The sequence below is a fragment of the Mustela nivalis genome (genome assembly GCF_964662115.1).
Source record: "Mustela nivalis genome assembly, chromosome: 9".
In the NCBI taxonomy this organism is placed as follows: Eukaryota; Metazoa; Chordata; class Mammalia; order Carnivora; family Mustelidae; genus Mustela; species Mustela nivalis.
In genome coordinates, this window is record NC_139028.1 from 33,056,802 (window position 1) to 33,078,500 (window position 21,699).

At 40.9% G+C, this 21,699-nt stretch overlaps 1 long non-coding RNA gene across 1 annotated transcript; it reads right to left on the reverse strand.

Moving 5' to 3' along the window:
- Positions 1-386: 386 nt before the first annotated feature.
- On the reverse strand, positions 387-20,705 carry LOC309841463. Its single transcript, XR_014299144.1, has 2 exons — positions 20,523-20,705; positions 387-872 (listed from the first exon to the last, which is right to left on the reverse strand). It is a non-coding gene; the product is annotated as an uncharacterized lncRNA (long non-coding RNA).
- Positions 20,706-21,699: the final 994 nt, after the last annotated feature.

Genomic DNA, 21,699 nt, shown 5'->3' on the forward strand with positions numbered 1-21,699 from the left:
TGACACCTCTGCAGCTTGACAGCAAATCAATGACTCCTGAGGTCAGAGGAGTTCTGGCTTCAAAGGAAAAATGTTGAGCGTTGGTGCATTCACTGGCCAGTGTTCCCTCTCTTATTACTTTTGATGGATTCATACATACGGAAGGAGACGGAAGGTGCCCAGCAGTCAACCCCCTGTATCACCCCCCAACACACGCTTGTAATTACTGTGCGATCGCTCCCTCTTCATGTGGTGAACCTGTGCTTAACTTAGGACTCCTTCATGACAGCCTCTTCCTTGAGGGCAAAATGGCACAGTATTATGTGACTTGAAGTAACTTAAGGAAATCTTTTGACTATACCTTCATTTACATGATGTTAAAAAGAGAAACATTAACTGCATCAACTCTTTTGTCTATATATTGTCAATCATTAGAATGGTTTCTTTCCCCTGAAATTTTCAGCTGATCCATGCAGTGGAGACTGAATTGAAATACGCAGGGATTAATCTGCATAGGAGAATAGTCCCTGTATTCATTTCTTGGATGAAACTGGTATAAAATGATGTTCTTCACATACACATCAATTTCTAAGAGCTAAACTGGGATGGGCTTAGGTGGTGCTTAAACACCATTACCCAAAAGGAAGTCTGCAGAAACCACAAAATAATTTGCAAGGCACATAGAAAAACAGTTGCTTCAGATGTGCCCTCAGCATTCACACACATTTACATGGCTTGGGAAGTTTTGCTTCTTCCGTGATGAACTCCATATGTCTCTTTTTGGCTTTCTTTTTGCACAGGTCACTTTTGTTCCCTGGACCCATCCTCTCTTTCTTTGTTTGCCTTGCTTTCCTCTGAAGATACCACATGTGTACTGACTGCATGGATGGCACCTGGGGAAACAAACACAGAAAGTTGCCCAGAAATAACATGGTAAATGATGGGAGCAAGGGGGATTGAGCTATGTACTAGTGTCAGGAATATCCAGGGGGATTTCTCCATTTCTGAAAGCCTGTAATGGATGCATGGCTTTTAATCCCCAATTTAGAAACAAACAGGAAATGTCACCATGAGATTCACACCTTCTTGTTAATATCTTCTGTTCTCTTGCCTGATATTTCCAGCTTCATCATTGCCATGGGAGAAGAGAGTGTGAGCAAGATTTTAAAATAATTGTGTAACTGACCACCTGGCTTTCATAACAATATCTGGCCCTGGACTCCGAGTAAGATCTCAGGCAACTCTTTTAACCTGGGAGGTATCTACTCCAAAGGCAATTAAAATAGGTGTTAGCTGGAGCCACCTAGAAACGAGCTCTGACTCACTTTTGGCGACAGTCATGCAGTCACAAAGATGTTTTGCTACGTGGTTTCATTGGATCTGAGAGTTCATTGTGGGGCTAGATGCTGAAGAAGTTGTTCTGGATACACACAGGTTATAATAATAATTAACCTTAAAAATTTTTAATGCTTATGGGGCGCCTGGTTGGCTCAGTGGGTTAAAGGCTCTGCCTTCAGCTCAGGTCATGATCCCGGGGTCCTGGGATCAAGCCCCACATCGGGTTCTTTGCTTAGCAGGGAACCTGCTTCCCCCAGCCCCCCTGCCTGACTCTCTGTCTACTTGTGATCTGTCAAATAAATAAAATCGTAAAAAACTTTTTAATGCTTATTATGTGCCAACCATATAGTCTGATGTCATTATAGAAAAAGCTGATGTCTGATGTCATTATGGAAAAAGCAAATTTCTTGTGAAGTTACTGTTATTATCTTCTTTATTTAGCTGTGAGAAAACCAAGGCTTCTAGAGATGAAGTATACTTTCTAAGCGGTGCTGTTTCAAAATGGCAGAGTGCCACTGGACCCCAACCTGAGTCTGACCCAAAGTCTGGTCATTTAAGCCATCCCCTGCTAAATTGCTCTGTGGACTGTGACAGAAGGTAGGATGAGGAAGTGGGCCACCTGAAGTTCTTTGCTCTAAACTGCAGTGGAAATTATTGGGTTGTTGATGGTTTGGAGCTCCACTGTTAAGTTTGGGGCCCAACTCCAGTTGCTAAGGTGGAGTCTGAATGAACACTGAGGTTGATAAGGGCAGTGATTCTGATGGGATCTGAACAGTTCTTGGATAGTAATGCCTACCTCATAGGGTTTTATGATTGAACAAGAAAATGTTTACAAAGTGCCTGACAAATACGAAGTGCCCATAAAACCATAGTTATTGCATGGGTTTTTTTTTTTTTCCATTTATGAAACTTAGTGTTGGGAATTTTTAAGCCATTTCACAAATGGCAATCTCAAACCATTTTTCTTCCCTTTCACTCTTCTCTAAATCATTTCTGTTCAAGGTGGAAATTTGTCATTCATGTTATTTAGTGCTCAGTATACTAAACTCTTTTTTCCAAAGAGACTATGTTCTTTATATGTGAACACAGCAACTTTTATTTTATTTTGTTTATTTATTTTAAAAAAAAGATTTTATTTATTTATTTGACAGACAGAGATCACAAGTAGGCAGAGAGGCAGGCAGAGAGTGAGAGGGGAAAGCAGGCTCCCCGCTGAGCAGAGAACCCAACGTGGGGCTCGATCCCAGGGCCCTAGCATCATAACCTGAGCTGAAGGCAGAGGCTTTAACCCACTGAGCCACCCAGATTCCCCAACACAGTAACTTTTAGTAGGGCAATTCCCTTCTGAGTATTTGTGGGGTTAATAAGGATGAATATTCACAGGATAATAATGATGATGTTTGTATTAATCATTTCTACTTATTTTGTATTTAGTGCTAAGTGCTAAGTTCTTTTACATGCATTTTCAATTAACTCTAAGAGAATTAACTCTAAGAGAATCCTATAAATATTAATTTTCACATTTTACAGATTAGCAATGTCACTCATTTTCTCTAAGTGGTCAACATCTCTAGTTTTGCCTGGTCACATTGCTTATATGTCCCAGATCTCTAGGTATCATGACACGTCCCTGTCACTTTTCTAAAAGACCCTGTTTCATTTTCTGGTAACCATCCCCAGGCATAGTATCTACCAACAACAGGTTTCCTAACTTCTCAGTATAGTGTATCAGTCCCAGTTTCCAGGTGTTCTTGGATTCCCTCCACTCAAATTTGTCCATAAACAGTTCTTGGTTCAAAAAACCAAAAACAAACAAACAAAATAGACATCGAAAAACCATAACCAAAACCAAAACAGTTCCTGGAATATCCCTCTCTCCATTCTTCCTGCCCACTGGGACTACTTGTCCTTAAACTCTCAAATGCATGTCCTCGAATGGGAAGCACTAAGAGCTGACCAGGTCACACGTCCTTAGAGAACCAGTTTGACTCAAGTAAAAATTTTAACCAGTTAAGTAATTTTACTCAGCAATTTAAAATTTAAAACATTTTTATAGTAAATCATTTAATAGAGTAGAAGACACCATTTACATAGATTTAAAAATAATACAGTTTTGGAGGAGAATATATCCCTAGGCACCAATGATAAACATATGCTCATGTGCCTCCAGCAGGTCTTTTGGTAGAAAACAGAGAAGTTCTTGACTACAATGTCTATTAACATATGTTTTTAGTAGCCATGTGGGATTTGGGGGGGAAGAATAAAGAGTGTCTCTCAGCCCTGTCTCTAAGCTCCTATCAGGAGCTGCCTGTGTAATAGATGGCACATGTGTTATGTTGAAAAACCAAACCAAGGTTATTCTATTAGTTTACTCTAGTTGCCATAACTAAATGCCATAGACTGTGTGCCTTAAACAATGAAAACTCATTTTCTTTGAGTTCTGGGGGCTAGAAGTCTAAGATTAAGATGTCAGCAGGTTTAGTTTTTCCTGAGGTCTCTCTCTTTGGCTTGCCGACAGCCCCTTCTCTCTGTGTCCTCATGTGGTCTTTCCTCCGTGTGCGCACACATTCATGGTGTGTCCAAATTTCTTTTTTCTTATAAGGACACCAGTCAGATTGGATAAGGGCCCACCTTAATGACCTCATCTCAACTTAATCAAAACTTGAGGCAAAAACTTAACTTTTTAGAGGCCCTTTCTCTAAATAGAGCCATATTCTGAGGTGCTAGGGGTTAGGATTTCAAAATATGAAATTTGGGAATTAAATTCAGCCCCTGACAGCATTTAAGGGAGCTTCACCAATGAGGTGACCCCTCAACTGGGCTCCGGAGGAGTAATAGGAACTTGATGGTCACATGAGCAGGATGAGGATGAAGTTGGGGTGGAAAAGGAGGCATTAGAGATAGTAGGAGCAGTGTAGGCATGAGGCATGAGATAGCCCCTGTGTGGGGTAGCTCAAAAAACCAAGTGTCCCTTGAGCCTATTATGAGGGAGAGATGGGATTGAGGGAGGATAAAGTGGAGCTATGGCAGGGATCAAACTAGGCAGGGCACTGAGTGATGTGTGAGGAGCTGAAAGATGTTCTTGTGAAGAACCCTGAAGAGTCCTTGAAGAAAATATGTCAGATCTGTATTTAGAAATATAATCCTGACACAAACAATGAATCATGGAACACTACATCAAAAACTAATGATGTACTGTATGGTGACTAACATAACATAATTAAAAAAAAATGAAAGATAGCCCTGGAAACTCTGTGGAGCATGTACTGGGGAGGCCAACGCTGGAGGAAGGGAGAGTTGCTAGAGAATTGAAAAGAGCCAGAAATGCGGGGTGCCTGGGTGGCTCAGTCATTAGGCATCTCCCTTCAGTTCAGGTCATGATCCCAAGGTCCTGGGATCGGGCCCCATGTTGGGCTCCCTGCTCTCCGGGGAAGCCTGTTTCTCACTCTTCCACTCCACCTGCTTGTATTTCCTCTCTGGCTGTCTCTCTGTCAAATAAATAATAATCTTAAAAAAAAAAAAAAAAAAAAAAAAAAGAAAAGAAAGAAAGAAAGAAAGAAAAGAGCCAGAAATGGGATTTGGTTCAGAATGTTTAACTGAAAATATTCTTTCTATGGTAGTTGATGCCCCACTCCTAATGAAAAGAACACTAGTGAATATCTTGCAGACTTAGTGTGTGTCAGGTAATGGTCTAAGCCCGTTACCTATAAGAACTCACCTGAACTAGGGTGCCTGGGTGGCTCAGTGGGTTAAAGCCTCTGCCTTCAGCTCAGGTCATGATCCCAGGGTCCAGGGATTGAATCCTGAGTTGGGCTTTCTGCTCAGCTGGGAGCCTGCTTCCCTTCCTCTCTCTCTGCCTGCCTCTCTGCCTACTTGTGATTGCTGTCTGTCAAATAAATAAATAAAAATCTTAATGAAATAAAAAAAAAAGAACTCACTTGAACTTATTCTTCTCAATGATTATTACCTCACTTAACAGATAAGAAAATTGAGGCACATTGAGATTACATAACCTCTCTAAGTTATAGAACTAATGAGAGTGGAACCAGCATGCAAACTCAGGTAATTGGCCATAAAGTCCCTACTCTTAACCACTACCTCACATTATGTCTATTGGGCAGTGGAGAGCCATCTTCCATATATCTACTGAGTACATTGCTGGTGGCAATCTTTCTGTCTTGCCTGTTTCCAGGAAAGTCAGCCTATTCCTCAGAATTCCTGAGGTTTTATAATAGATGTCACTGAATTTATTAAACATAAGCCCAATTCTTTCCAATCCTATTTGACTTCCTCAACAATATGTTCATAATCAATTGTTCATTGAATGTCCTCAATGTGGTGAACAATAAAGGCAGAAGATAAATAAAAGGTGGTCTCTGTCTTAAGGAGTTTACACAGTCTAGATTATAGAGTGTGTATAAAGAACTCAGTTACTATTGTGGAGGGAATAAGAATAACTCTGGAACTCTCCATAATAAAAAACTGCAGTCAGCAGAATGGTGTTTAGGAGTAATAAAGGAGAAGGCCTTTCTTTTCTGAGGTGATTTCCATCACACAGCTTTATAGGTAGATCGTAGCAGATGTGAGGGTATGATACTTATTTATGGAACTTATCCCTGGGAAGACATAGCTACCATGTATAAGCGAGACATACAGACACATTTAAGGACTAAACTCATAAGCAACAACAGAGAGAAAGTTGGATTCATTCATCAACCGCACACACTTATTGATGACCTAATATGGGCTAAGCAGTCTACATAGTGCTGAATGAATATCACATTGAACCATCTTTCAGTTTTTCACTCCCATAACCTTATGCTGAGGTAGAGACAGCTCTCTTCATTAAATATCAGAAAACTTTACATCTGCTTCTAGTACTCATACATGCTTAGAAGATGGAGATATTTTAACAGAGCTGGGTGTAATTTTTCTTCCTACTTAGCCAGTAAGCCATCTTAGTGCTAAATTTGGTATAAAGTATCATAAAAAAAAAATAAAACCTCTTGTGCTGTTCACACTGATGTGTCACGTTGTTACTTGTGTTTGAACCTGTATTGAGAGACCAAGTGCACAAAAACAAATCAATGGCATTTTGTTCTGAAATAAAATCACCTTTGTACATACATAAACCATAAAAGCCCACTGTTACAATTTTCCATCATTACCACCATCATCAAAAACTAACTGAAGGCTGAGTTTCTGGGAATCTTATACTCACCATTACACAGAGAAAGTCTACCTCTTCTATATGTTTACAATCTGAGGGAGAAACACTGAGGCAAATAGATGACCAAAGGAAGTAGAGACAACTAATTAACAAACACTGGACAAACACGAATAGATAAGAGTAAATATTGGCTTTGTATAAATGCCAAGAGAGTGGTGCATTCTCTCACATTTTACAAAAGAGAACCTTATCCCCCCAGAGAGAGAGCCATCGTTGTATTCCAGCCTCTCTGGATTCCACAGGGATTTAAAATCCCTGAGGGAATGTGACATGACCTGCAATGTACTGTTTTGGACTAGTTGGAAAGTGTGAAGGGTTTCCGGACCTTTGTTGAAATGGTATGAGAAAGAGGACAGATAAGAGGGTGGGGGGAGGGAGCACAGTGGCTTTTCCTCTTTCTGCAGAGAGGGCTCCTTCTGAGTTGTCCCTTTGCAAAGTCCCTCTGTACCCAGGTTCTTTGAATTGGTTATCTAACCTGTATTTTCTGTAATGGAGATAGTTAATTGCACTCACTTTTCCACTGCTCTGCCTTGGTGGGAAGGGATGATTAGGAATAACTAATTGCACAACCCCAGAGAGAGGGAGCTGCAGAAAAAAGTTTGCTCTAGCCAAACATTCCGCTGTCCACAAAGCGGAATGTGAGGATATTTGGAAATACCTAAAGAATCAGTGGACATTATCTGGTTTTCATTCTCATGCAACAAGTGCCTTTTGTGTGGAGTACACCGTGCTTATATTAGCATCAAGAAAACTTGGCAAGAGCCAAGTGTGAATGTTTGTATGTGTGTGGTGTGTGTATGTGAGAGTGCATATTTGTATGAGTGTGTGTACATGATTATGCATGTACATTTATATGTGTACATGGGGTATCTGCTTGTGACTGAATGTGCGATGTGAGTTTGTGTGTGTGAGAATGTGTGGGGGAAGGTATGTGTGTATTTGAGTTTTGTTTGTACGTGTATGTGAGTGAGTATGTATGAATGTGCCACTTTGGGTTAGCGAGGGTAGGTATGTGTGAGAACTTATGTGTGTGTGTGTGTACATGTGCAACACATGTACGTGTATCTGAGGGCTCTTGAAGAACAGAAACCTGGATTCCAGCAGGTAATATGGGTAGTATTGCCCGAAATTGCTTCTGACTCATGAACACTCTTAAGACCAACTAAAATAATATAAAACAATGCTAATATGCAGAAACTTTGGTTTGCTTTCTTTACATAAAGGAAGTTGTTACTCAAAAAGGAATTTATCGGAAGGTGTCCTGAACACAGTAGAGGCACTGCGTCTGCCCTGACTCAGTGTAACCTTTTGTTAGCCTTCACTGCTGGGTCATATCAGGATGTGGACATCAGCTGCCGTCATAACCAATTTTGTTCAGAGCTCAAGCTTACAGAGCTATCTGCCTGACCTCATTGCAGATTTCATGCCATGGCATGAATAGTTAATGGAAACCACAGTAAGCTGGCAGTCAGAAGTGCTTGTGTGACCTGGAGAAGGTCAGTTAGGCTCTCAGAGCTTAGACTATTCTTTGCCAACCTGAGATCAACACCATCTGCCTTACCTGCTTTGAAAACTCGTGAAAAAAGATGAGATTAGGGTAGGAGATGTTGAAAAAAAGCACTAATCTTATTATTTGACAATTACCTTTTGATACTAAGCAATAAAATCAAGAGGCTCTGAAGGTTGACCTGATGATCAGGCCGAATTTCCTTAGGTTCCCATGGCTCATTGCATGGTAGCCACCCATGAAAGGAGGGAGAAAAGGAACATTCTCTTTTTGTTGACTGTCTCAGTTCATTAATATTGAATAATCTTTTATATTCCACTATCCCTAAATAAAATTTGATTTTAAAAATCTCTGAACTTCTATCTTTTCATATCTGCTTCTGTCTTTGCCTGTTTCCCTCCTGAGGGAATAGCCTGTCCCTCACACATCTGAGGTCATCCTCACCCTTTCATCACCTGGAAGCATGCTGTAGTACTTCTCACCAAGCTTGAAGACAGCAGAGCACAGTCCAGACCCCTGTTGGAGTCACATCCAGATTCCGTCCCACAGTTTCCACACTTTGCTCATTAGAAGGGAGAGGTAGGCCTAGATCCAAGTCAGATCTGGGCAGATAGGAATTGTACTACAGATGCCAATTTAGATTTCCTTTCTCCAAATGGTACATACTATGGGCACAGATAATCTCTTTGGAAGTTTAGATCAAAGAAATAAGGGTCACAGATAATAGCTGTTTTTTTCATGTCTGTGATAAGAACCATCAGAATCCTTTTGTCACAGTACTAATTCTTTCTTCATATCTCAGCCAGGTTCCTTCTTGCTTTTGGAACACTTCCTTCTATTTAGTGAATATTTGTGGAGCACTTCTGTCTGCCATTTAGTGGATTGGGAATTAGAGGGGACAAACAGGACATGCAGGATCTGCCCTTCTGGGACTAGAGTCCAATGGGCACAGAAGACTTGAACCCCCAACTAGAGGAGAATATAATGTGTTACAAAAGTGGGTATGCATGTGATGATGAGAATAGAGCACACGGATTTAAACTTCTCTAAGGGATATGACTTAAAACTAAAATTTGGAACATTTGCAATGTAAGCTCCATGAAGACAGTCTCCAGAAGATGCCTGACATAGGAAATATTCCCTAAATATTTGTTGAAGGAATAACAGAAGAGTTAACAAAAGGGAGTGATTCTATGGAGAATATTCCAGACAAAGGGAATTTCACATAGGATTGCCATGCCACCTGCTCAGCATAGCTAAAGAAGTCCTCAGGGCTGCACTGAAGAGAGTGAGTGAAGGGAGAAGCCTAGGAGCTGAAGCTGGACATGGAGACAGAGGCCAGTTTGTGGTGGTCATCGAACCTGTTAAGGACTTTGGGCTAGTTTGGGGTTATAAGGAGCCAATAAAGGTTTTGAGGTACCATATTGCTCAGACAGCTGCTGTACACACTAATTTTGTCCTTCTCAAACTCTCATATGCAATTGAACCACTTGGGCATATTGTTAGTACGCAGATTGATTCAGTGAGTGGAGCCTGAGGTTCTGCACCAGCTTGAAGGGGGCTAATGCTGTTGATTCCAAGGACAAAACATTTGAGTAGTAAATGTTCGCTTTCTGACCATGTAACATCTATACCCCTTTGTGATGGGCAATTGTAAAATTATGCTGTTTATTTTGGTGTGTAGGATACTTGCTTCTCAGAACTGACATAATTCTTAATTCTAAGACACCTAATCTATGGCATTCTTTTTTTCTGAGGAAAAAATGTAACCTGTCACTAGAGAAGTCATCTGCCTACGAAGACACAGTTTAATAGCAACAGTGGTGGGTCTGGATCCCAGGTTTCCCTGAGTATCAGCTAAAAATTCTTTCTATTTTACTAAACTATCTCCCTTTTCCATATGGCCTTTCTCCTACTGTGTCCCATCAGGATATGGGTGGAGGCTGACTGGGCCTAGAAACAGGCGATCAGCCCATACCGGAGAGGATTCTGGACACTATCCGAGTCCTGGAGGATTAACTGCAGTGCTCTGTGGCCTTGGACCTAAGCCAGCCCAGAAAGTTTCCCAAGCCTGGATTAGCCACAGTCTGAGATGTGCTCATAGTAACTGTATTATGGTCTTTCTTTTCTCTGGATTTTAGTGAGTTCTGGAAGTTTGCCCATCAGGTGATGTCCTCCTGGTGCCAAAGAGTGAATGACCAGCTACCAGGGTTGGTCCTAGGAAAATCTGCAGTAGTGGGATGTCACCTGTGTGACATCAAAGTAGGAAGGAATATAGAATATTCCTTCAACTGAAAATATTCCTTACTTGGTTATCATCGTTGACTACAATTCTACAATTCCACCATCAGTTATTCATTCTTTGGGTTGAACACCATCTCAGAGTCCATCCCCTTTTAAAAAACCTGAGAAGGTTAACTATTAAGTCACTAACATCTTAGTAAAAATTAGATCATCAGCTCTGGCCCAGATAAGGAAGGTGCCTTGGCTAGAAAGGCCAAGATGGAAAGGAGGAACAGGGGAAAGCAGAAAAGGAAAGGCAGGAGACACTACAGATAAAACTTGCCTATTTCACCATCTTGTCCAGGGCCAGCTCTGATTTTGACCTCCAGATGCTTCCTATTTTTTATGGCTCCTAATCAAAGTTGGTGGTGATGTAGGACCTGGAGTAAAACCAAGCTTTCAGATTCTGGGTGGAGTTTACAGTAAAGATATGAGTAATACCTGACACTTGTATGTGGGTCTCCATCCCCCGGACAGTGTGAATCCCCTAAAAATCACATGTGCCACATCTAGGGTGGGGCAGAGATGAACTTAGGGTCAAGAACGGGGGTATAGGATTTTTGAATAAGAATGAAAAATGCACTTCGGTTAAATAAAACTTACTGCAGTCTTTTGAAATGATGCCCTGCCATTTTCAAAGCATTGACATATATATGTCCTAACTTTTTCTTTAAAAGTACCCTGTGAAGAAGGAAGGCAAATATTCTACCCATGGCATATAGGTTACTTTGGGACTTATTTAAAAAATGCACGTTTCTGAGCTTCATATTGGACATTCTCATTCAGTGGATTTGGGGAATGGCCTTGGAATCTGAATTTCAACAGTGTGCAGGGTAAGGGTAGGCTAGTTTTTAAAAATGCAGATGACTTCATAGTAGAGCTGGTGGGTTACGCAGAATGTGGGTTTTATCTTTTAGAGGGTAGAAACTGTGTTCCATCCATATCGGCCTCCCTCCCAGTACCTAGCATAATGCTTTGCTCGTATTATGTTCTTAACAGATGTTGGCGGAAGGTCAGAGAAATATTCATAGAAGAAGTGGCATCTAGATATGCCATTTTTAAATGAACAAGACTAGGAGACTAGATTTTGGGTAGAAGATGTTCCAGAATGGAGGAATATCAAAAGCAAGGGCATGGTCATGGGATTCTCCAAGGACTGCAGAGGAGCCCTATTATTTGATCATAGAGTACACAGCAGGAAGACTTGAGAGATAAAGTTACAAAAATGTGGTAAAATCATGTGGTAGAGACCTTGAATTTAGGGACCTCGGTAGGTCCAAAGTAATGGGGAGGTGTTGAAATCCAACAAAAAATATGTTTGGGGGTACAAATGAGGCTAACACAGTATCAGATGGGATTTGTTTCCACTGCTAAACCATCTTCTTACTAGAACAAAGCAATTTGGGAGGCTTTTGTTTAAACTCCAAACAACGAGAGCCTTGACATGGCCTAAATTGTAATCTGCACACATCTCCTTAGGCACTCTGCACTCCCTGTATCAATTACCACCTGCCTGGCCTTGGGCCTCAAATCTTTATTCCCAGCCCATCTTTATGATTCCAGGCGATACCTGAGCACGTCCACCCAGATGTCCAGTAAGTACCTTACCTCCAACATCCTCTGATATGAACCCAGTATTTCCCCCTAACCCTCTATTTGTATTTCCTCTCTGGTTTAGGGAAAGTAGGTCAATACTCAGTATTTGTCTATCAGGATAGGATTTCTTTTTTATAAAAATAATTTTTATTAACATATAATGTATTATTTGCCCCAGGAGTACAGGTCTGTGAATCATCAGACTTAACACATTTCACAGCATTCATCATAGCACATACCTGCCTCAATGTCCATAACCCAGCCACCCTATCCCTTCCACCATCACCTCCCAGCAGCCCTGTTTGCATCCTGAAATTAAGAGTCTCTTATGGTTTGTCTCCCTCACGATCCCATCTTGTTTCATTTTTTCCTTCTCTATCTCCCACAACCCCCCACCCTGCTTCTCAGATTGCTCATATCAGAGAGATCATATGATAATAAGACAGGATTCTGAGTTCCAAATCAGATTAGTCTTCAAGCAGGACTTTACTGAGAGAAATTTTTTTTCTCCCAAATTCCTTAAAATATCAGTAGCTTATTAGGAGCCAACACTGAAAGGCTAAATACTGAATTTACTGTAAGCCAAGGCTGGCGAGGTTTCAGGATCCATATCCTCCAGGAAGTCCCTTCCTTCCAGGAGAGGAGAGAAAGCCCAGCCCTTGCAGTCCAGTGAGGAGTAAGAGGGAAAAGAGGGTCTGAGACAAAGGTTAGAGATGTGTGTCCTGACTTCTCCTTAGCAAGCTGAAGCCCCAGAGCGTGGTGTTGGAGAGAAGTGTAGGAAAACATGTAAAACACCAAACCCATGCCTCACTCCTGAGCTCTAGGAGACAGCAGCCTAGTCCGACGGTAGCATGGGGAAGCTGTAGCAGAGTAAAAATGCCCCTGCAACATAGTGGCTTGCCTCGGGTATGGCTCCTGAGCTTCCCACACTTTTAGATTACATGGAGTGACCCATACATGCCTGTATGCTGAGCAAGTATGGGGTCAGCAGACTGTAAAGATGGAAAGTGTGGCTGAGACTCTTGAGTGCGCAGAGGTGGCCACAAGCTGGGCTGGTCAGATAGAGACAGGGGTCTGAGTTAAGTGAGCAGAAAAGATGCATGTGGACTAGAGAGCAACAGTGAAAGGCAGCAGGTTGCCTAGTGTGCAGGGAGGTAGGTAATGCTACTGAGCCCAGGGCCTGCAGTGAGAGCTGTGGACACTGATCCACAGGCATCTGCAGTCACAGGCTTCTCGTACACCTACACACTGTCTTGGGAGAGGCAAAGCCACAAAAAAGAAACCTGGAAGATGGAACTTTTACCTGAAAGACTGAATTACCCCAGGGAGATGTTCGGACCACAGCAGGCCAAATACTCTTAATTGCTATGGAAATAGTATTTGGCAATAAAAGGGAAAAAAGGTTTGATACATGCTACAGCACAAATGACCTTGAAACCGTATGTTAAGTGAAAGAAGCTAGGCATTAAAAACACATATTTTTAGTTTATTGCTTTTAGTTGGATATTAAAAAAAATCTTTAATATTATTGGGAATACTCTTTCTAAAATAAGAATATCCTGATGAGGATATTATTAATGAACATTATACATATCCTCTTTGTGAGAGCTCTCAGGAGAAACACTTTGGTTTTACACTCAGGAATAGTTGTTCTTCGGAATAACTGGTTTACTTTTATCTTAGGAACAGTGCAATGTGTGTGAAGGATTTTTCTCTGCTGATGTTGATGGCTATATAGCTGGAGCCAAGTTTGTGATCCATCCCTCATCATTCCCTTCTCTTTACACACACACACACACACACACACACACACACACACACACACTTTACGTGCTAATCTCACACTTGCCTTCATTTTACATTCTTACCTTACCCATATCTTCTCTTTGTTGTCAACTACTATTTATTTAAATTTTGCTGTATTTCATATATATTCACATAAAAATTCTTTATTGTAACAAAAAGATAGATATCAATCTCCCTTAACATCTCTTGAATCTGCCTGCTGTCCCCTTTGCTCATATCTTCCTGTGTTTTTTTTTTTTTTGGATTTTGTTATTAGGCTTTTAAGTGTTTTCTAGACCTATGTCTCATTTGGGTATATTCGTTCTCCACAATTCTGCTAAAAAGATGTTTTAAAAATTGCTCCTGTTTATAAAACTTCAATGTTACCCCTTTGTTTTTAAAATGGTGGCCAAGGGGTGCCTGGGTGGCTCAGTGGGTTAAAGCCTCTGCCTTCAGCTCAGGTCATGGGATCAAGCCCTGCATCAGGCTCTCTGCTCAGCAGGGAGCCTGCTTCCTCCTCTCTCTCTGCCTGTCTCTCTGCCTGCTTGTGATCTCTGTCTGTCAAATAAATAAATAAAATCTTTTAAAAAATTAAATAAATAAAATGGTGGCCAAGTTTCTTATTTGTGCTCTTACATCTCTTAAGAACCTGACCCTAGTCTCTCTCTTCCATCAGCTCCAGGTTCTCTCCCACCACTATACCCCTTCCTGTCACCTAGGCTTTGTGCTTTTCCTGTCTCTTGGCCTTTGCACATAAGTCTTCTGTCTGGATGTCTATGTTCCCCTGTTCTCTCTGCTGAAATCTTATTTGTTCAGATGCTCACATGTCTGCAAGCCCTTCTCAGAATCTGTGCCTCAGATCCCATGGATTTCCTATCATCACCTCTGTGGCCAATGGGTTCTGTGGGGCAGGAATGTTCTCTTCATCTTTGTCCTTGATCTTTAGCGCTGAGTTGGTTTATAGCAATGACTGTTGAATTAATTTGAGCATGTTAGTGTTGATAGCTTATAAATAATATCATCTTTTATTTCTTCTCCACTAAATTTGAAACATCAGAGACTGATGCTAAAATCAAATGGAGGAGATGAAACTATCAGCTTTATTGTTGATAAAATTAGAGAGTGCAGCATCAACGAGTGGGTCAAACCAGGTTCTTAGAGCTTGGGTCCAACACTACATGCTGGGAACGAGGTCTATTTACCCAGAGACACTGCCTCACTCACCTCAAGGAAGAAACAAACTTCCAGATATATACTGCACGCCGCTGTGCCTGGTCCCTGACTATGTGTGCTCAGCCCATGAATGCCAGAGCTGGGCAGAGCACAGTTGATCCCTGGGCAGACAGTTTTCCAGACAGATGTTTGGAGGACTGAGCCCCTGATTGCACCTCCTTATTCCCAACTAGCCTGTCAGGTAAGCCACTCCTGCAGAGTGAGAGAGTAGGGAAGGGAGAGCAAGTTATTCTCAGTACCTTCAGAGTGTGATGTTTCTCTTTCAGGGTCCAAGGTAGTAGAAGTGAGGGAGAGAGCGTATTTGTCTCATAGTAAAGACAAAGCATTTCTTGCTTATCTGTGCAGAAATGAATATTAGGATGTCCTGAGCATTACTATTAGTTCTGTTGGGTGGAAAGGTGACATTATGGCCACGTTTAAAAAATAGTTCTTCTCAGTTAAAACTGCATACTGAGATATTTATGGATGAAATGACAGATCTTGGATCTACTTTAAAATACTTCAACCAAAGCCAAAAATAAAACAAAAGGTGAGGAGAGGAGCAGGAACAAGTGAAATGACTGTCAGAATCAGAATCTTGATAATTGCCAAGCTAGGTGATGGACACATAGGAGTTTATTACAGTATTCCCTTCAACTTTCTGTATGCTTGAAATTTTCCATTATAAAGTTTTATATAAAGGGATACTGGGAAGCTTAGAGAATCTGTGAATTGTCTACAAAATCTGGCTGGGAGGTAAGGCAACTAAGAATAACAAAGTCCACCACAAAATTGAAATCATGATTACTACCCAGGGTTCATAAGTCACCAGGGTGATAAATAGTTGCCACCTCTGGATTCCCTTCTATTGTAGTGTCCAGAAACCAGAATGAATTGTCTTTAGATACTGAATTTAAGGGCAAGGTGTGGGGCAGGAACATGTGATTTGGCTGAGCCTAGGTCATCAGGTGCTAGGTCCCTGCCCTAGTGGTTGCTCTTCTCTGGTGGGAGGTGGGCTGTGCCTCCTACTGTGGGGGATTCTTCCAGTTCAGGAAGGGGATCCAGATTACATTTAAAAAGAATGATAAATATCCACTACAAGGAGAAAATGTTCTCCCAACACCTGGAAATGTTTAATCTTTATTGGGTCTTTAGATTTATTGGGTTCCATGGTAGTCTCTAGAGTTAATTGACACTCATGTAGTTCTTTGCAGTTTGGAAATGTTTTCACATTCATTGTCATATATTTCTAAGAATCTTATGATCTATAAAGAACTTCTCAAACCCAACATCCAAAAAACAAATAATCAAGTCAAAAAATAGGCAGAGGACATGAACAGACACTTCTCTAACGAAGACATACAAATGGCCAACAGACACATGAAAAAATGTTTAACATCATTAGCCATCAGGGAAATTCAAAACGAAACCACTTTGAGATACCCCCTTACACAAGTTAGAATGGCAAAAATTCACAAGGCAAGAAACAACAAATGTTGGGGAGGTTATGGAGAAAGGTGAACCCTCTTATACTGTTGGTGGGAATGCAAGTTGGTACAGCTGCTTTGGAAAACAGTGTGGGGATTCCTCAAAAATTTTAAATAGAGCTATCTACCCTATGACCCAGCAATTGCACTACTGGGTATTTATCCCAAACATACAGATGTAGTGAAAAGAAGGGGCATATGTCCCCCAGTGTTCATAGTGGCAATGTCCACAACAGCCAAACTGTGGAGGAAGCCAAGATGCCCTTCAAAAGACAAATGGATAAAGAAGATGTGGTCCATATATACAATGGAATATTACTCAGCCATCAGAAAGGATGAATATCCAACACTTGCATCAACACGAATGGAACTGGAGGAGATTATCCTAAGTGAAATAAGTCAAATAGAGAAAGAATTATCATATGGTTTCACTTATTTGTGGAACATAAGGAGTAGCATGGAGGACATTAGGAGAAGGAAGGGGAAAATGAAGGGGGGAAATCAAAGGGAGAGATGAACCACGAAAGACTATGGACTCTGGGAATCAAACTGAGCATTTTAGAGGGGTGGGGGTGGGGGAAGGGTGAGCCTGATAATGAGTATTAAGGAGGGCACATATTGCATGGAGCACTGGGTGTCATATGCAAACAATGAATCATTGAACACTACCTCAGAAACTAATGATATACTGTATGGTGACTAATATAACATAATAAAAAATATTTTTAAAAAAAGAATCCAAAAAAAGAAAAAAGAATCTTATGTGTATAGTTTATAAGGTGTTCTCACACTATTCTCAACAACAACTTTGTGAGTCACAATTATCCCCATATTACAGATGAGAAAATTGTGGAAAACAGCGATGCGATGACTCACGCAGTTCCCAGAGCTTTGAAGGAGTGACCTCAGACTTCAAACCGAGAGCCTCCCACTCAGAGGCCAGCCCATACCATTTCCGCTGCAACACCAACAAACTTTTAATAAGGTCTTCTGGTCAGATTTTGAACAATTATTCTTTATCTTGATCTAATCTAGAACTAAAAGTTTGTAGGTTTTTGTTCTCCTTTGGAAACTTTTCTGGATAGTATTTCTCAGTCTTTTGAGAATTGTCACAAGCAGGCACATGAATATCAAAGATCTATGAGCAGTTAGATTTAGAGGTCCAGACAGAACTGTTAACTGGATATCCTATTGCTTCTAGGCAACACCAAGTACCTGCTTCAAATTAATTGTCAATGAGCTGGTAGCACCAATAGATGACCACTGAGTTAATTGTCAAAGAATCTGAAGTATGAAATATGTTTAAAGGGGATTAAGCCTGGAAAGTAGGTTGTTGATGCAGTGCACGCTTGAGCCCCAAATATCAAAAACTCAACTGAGATGATTGCCTGCGATTCACTGCAGCCTCCCCAAGAAGTATTTATACAAGAGCACCTGGAAAAAGGATGCAGATTTGCAAAGTGTCAGGGAGGAGTTGTTGCTCTGGATGCAAAAAACTGCCTCAGCACATTCCAAGGGAGAAAGCTAAAAAAAAAAAAAAAAAAAAAAAAAAAAAAAAGTATGACGCTATGTCAAAAGAAGGCACAGGCCCAGCAAGCTCTCCCCTGCTGCTTAATACAGGAAATATCTCCCAAACATCTCAGCTAATCCTCCACCAATACAATGAGAAATGAGCTCCTCTGGCAGCGAGGCAGTTATTAAGCAAGGACAAAAAAATATTCCCGCCCATAGCAACAGAGCCAAAGATAACAGCAGGGAATAGAGAAGCTGCAGAGAAAAGGCAGATACAAAACATTCAATCCTGGGAGCCCCCCAAAGCAACTGACGTGTGAGAAAAATAAAGAACCTCGTTTTGCCTAGGAAGCTAAGCAACGTATTGTAAACTTCAGGACTTAGTGTATAACCAGGGTCAAGTTGGACTCAGTTTCATTAAAGAGTAATAGTTTATAGAAATGACAGGCAGGATTGGAATGGGGCAGAATCTTGAAGCTTTCAGATCTGGTAACTGGCCTGTCAATGAAACAAACACAGGAAACAGAAAAACCTAGGCTGCATTTCCCACTTGCCAGAATATAGGAATTCCTGTACACCTTTATGCACTAGTTAAGACTTCGTGTGCAGGGGGAGATGTGCTTTCCAATAAATATTCCTCCAAAATGTTCCTTTCTTATCAAAGTGCCACTCTCCCAATGTTCTTTTAAGCTGTTAAAGCTGGGAGGGAACATCTCCTAGTTAGACAGCTACCCATTGCCTCCGTTTAAGGGAAGCTGTTCCATTTACTGCTTAATTGGGAAGGTGGGTTTCTGCTTGGAGCATCTGTAGGTGGCAGCAGCAGCTAGTGAGACGTGGAGACAGCACCCACAGGCAACAAAAAGATGAACTTGAAAAAAGTCATTTTATACAGCTTTTACTACTTTAAAGTACTTATTTTATTTGTTCATTGCAACAAATTTGTTAGAGAGCCCTAGGATTTTACCACCAAAAGGACTTTAGAGATCACCCAACAGGCTTATTTTACAGAAGAGAAACTGAGGCAGGGAGTTCAAAATTATTCCCTCATGACAGTTTGAATCTGTTCTCCCATCTTCTAGGTCAGTACTCCATTCACTATATGATCCTGTGTAGTCCTCTCCTTGAAGTGGGAAATCCAAAATACATTATTTTAGAAAGAACATGAAAAAGATTCCTTATTTTTGGCAATCTGTCACAATTTGTTAGCTTTATTGGTCCGTAGCGAAATTATCGAAGTTCCTTTAACTCAGCCTTGCAATTTTTTAAATAAAAAAATAAAAGCCACTACAGTTTCCTATGGAGGGAGTTGTCTATTGGCCACACTAATTCTGAAACTACCCACTCTGTTTCCCTGTGAGCACATTGCCTTTCCATACTCCTCTCTCCTCCTCTTCAGAGAGGAACTGTCCATGTGATGACAAAACCATAGGCTAATTGGTGGCTCAGTTGTTGAGCATTAGACTCTTAATTTGGTCAGTTCAGGTCATGATCTCTGGGTCATTAGATTGAGCCCCACATTGGGCTCCAAACTGAGTGAGAAGCCTGCTTAAGATTCTCTCTCCCACTCTCCCTCTGCCCCCTGCATCCTCGCTCTTGTATGCACTCTCTCTCTAAAAACAAACCAAAAATACTCCATAGACTGAAAAGTATAAAATTATGTCAATTATTGGTTGTTTAATATGTACCACAAGTGACTCCCCTTAAACAAGTGGACTATCACCCTGCTGTCCACACACTGAACGGTTCTGCTTCAGTAGCACTTGAAGATCACATCTGTATCTTCTACACAGACAGTAAAGAATGTTGTTGCCTCTGGACTCTCCCTGTGAGTAAATTACCTTCTTTAGGCTTCAGTTTCCTCATCTTCAAAACAAGTTCAAAATAGTACCTACCTCAAGGATGAGGAAGGGTAAGTGAAAATTTAATGAGGTAATTGATTTAAGGGGTTTTAGGAGAGTGGGAGTCACAGAGTAGATGTTAACTATCATTTCAATGACTATTGAACTGGAAACTATAGGGAAAAAATGAGGATATTAAATTTTTGCCAACAGTCTGATTCATTCTTTTTCAAGATTTTATTTATTTATTTGAGAGAGAAAGTGAGAGAAAGAGAGCATAAGTGAGGGCAGAGGGAGAAGCAGACTCCCCACTGAGCAGAGAACTGGATCTGGGGCTCCATCCTGGGACTCCAGGATCATGACCTGAGTTGAAGGCAGACACAACCAACTGAGCCACCCGGGTGCCCCCTGTCTTATATATTTTTATCTTTAAGAACTTTGGCTCTTCTCTAGATTTCAAATTGTTAGAAACAATTTTACAAACTTTTAATTAGTTGCAATTTCAATTTTGTGTGCAAGAAAGGGGCCAGGCAGGTATGTTGAGAATATTGCTTTTCCTTACCTAAGTACTAAGAGCACCCGATTTCTTCTCTCATCCATATCAATGTGTAGAGAGATTCTTCTCTTGATCTTTCATAAATGTAAGTTTAGCCAAGACCTCCATTAACATTGCAAAAGGAAAACACACACACACCCACACACACACAGAGAAATAATTGACCAAAAGTAGTTCAATTTTCTCAGAGTATACTCACCAGTTACTGGTTACCAGGATTTAAAAAATACTCCATCCTTACATTGTTGTCCTTGATATAACCTGGATAAATCACAGTCAACAACTTCTAACACATAACAGGTTTGGGTTGGTCCAGCTGACAAGATGGGTAAGAATTCAGTTCCTCCCAGAAACTTCTCTGTGGCCCTTTTCCAGCTGAGAGCTGGCATCCATCTCCTCTGGACCCTGTCTCTCAGACCCACACTGTTCTGGTCCCTTAAGTGAGTGGAACGCTTTGTGTCTATCTCTGGGCTTTGAGCCAGCTTCTCCCTGTACCTCTCTCCTGGAGCCTTCCATGGTTCCAGATTCTACTTTAGATTTTGATGTTTTTTCTCTCTGCCTGTCCTCTCTCTGTGCAGTTTTTGTTTGTCTGAGGCATGTATACCAGCCAGAAATAAATGCTGGTTCTACCCTTCTCTAAAGTTTCTGATCTTTATCCAGCATCCTAACATGGCAGTTGGGTCTGGCCTCTATGATAGCCACATCTTTGTCCAAGGTCAGCCTGCCTTACACCACCTCTTTTCAAACTGTGAGTTCCCTTTAGGACCACCCATTGTGTTCTCCTTTCCTGTATGTAATTTGTTGTGAGCTAATATGCTGGGACCAGATTTGCTCAAGAGAAATGATTGACAGTCCCTTTGCTCAATGACTGATCAAATCTCTTCTGCTTCAGTTCTTTTTTTTTTTTTTTAACATGACCCACTTCCTCAAATTCCCTTTTTTGACTCATTCCTCTGGAGGCCTTAAGAATCTTCCAGAATTCTGACATCAGTTCACAGAATCAAACATATTATGCACATACTGTAATTTTCACATATAGCAAATGGAAAAAGACATCATTTCAACCTAAAGGATATGAGGCTCATTCCTTATGGCTTGGTCAAACATTTGGTTAAACAAGAAAGGTGATTTATTTACTCATTCTATAATTGCTGAGGTGATGGATAGGAAATGTCTTTGTGTTAGGTAATGCCAATCAATTACTTGCTGCCAGTTGTAACCAGTTTGTTGAAAGAGCAATAGGCAAGGCTCCCAATATTGTTCAGTTGATGGCATCATATAAGGAATTGTATTATGGCCAAAGACATCCAGATATGTTACCCCCTGAGGCTTTGCCTTCTCTGGATCCCTCACAGTTGTCCTGAGAGCCGAGGAAA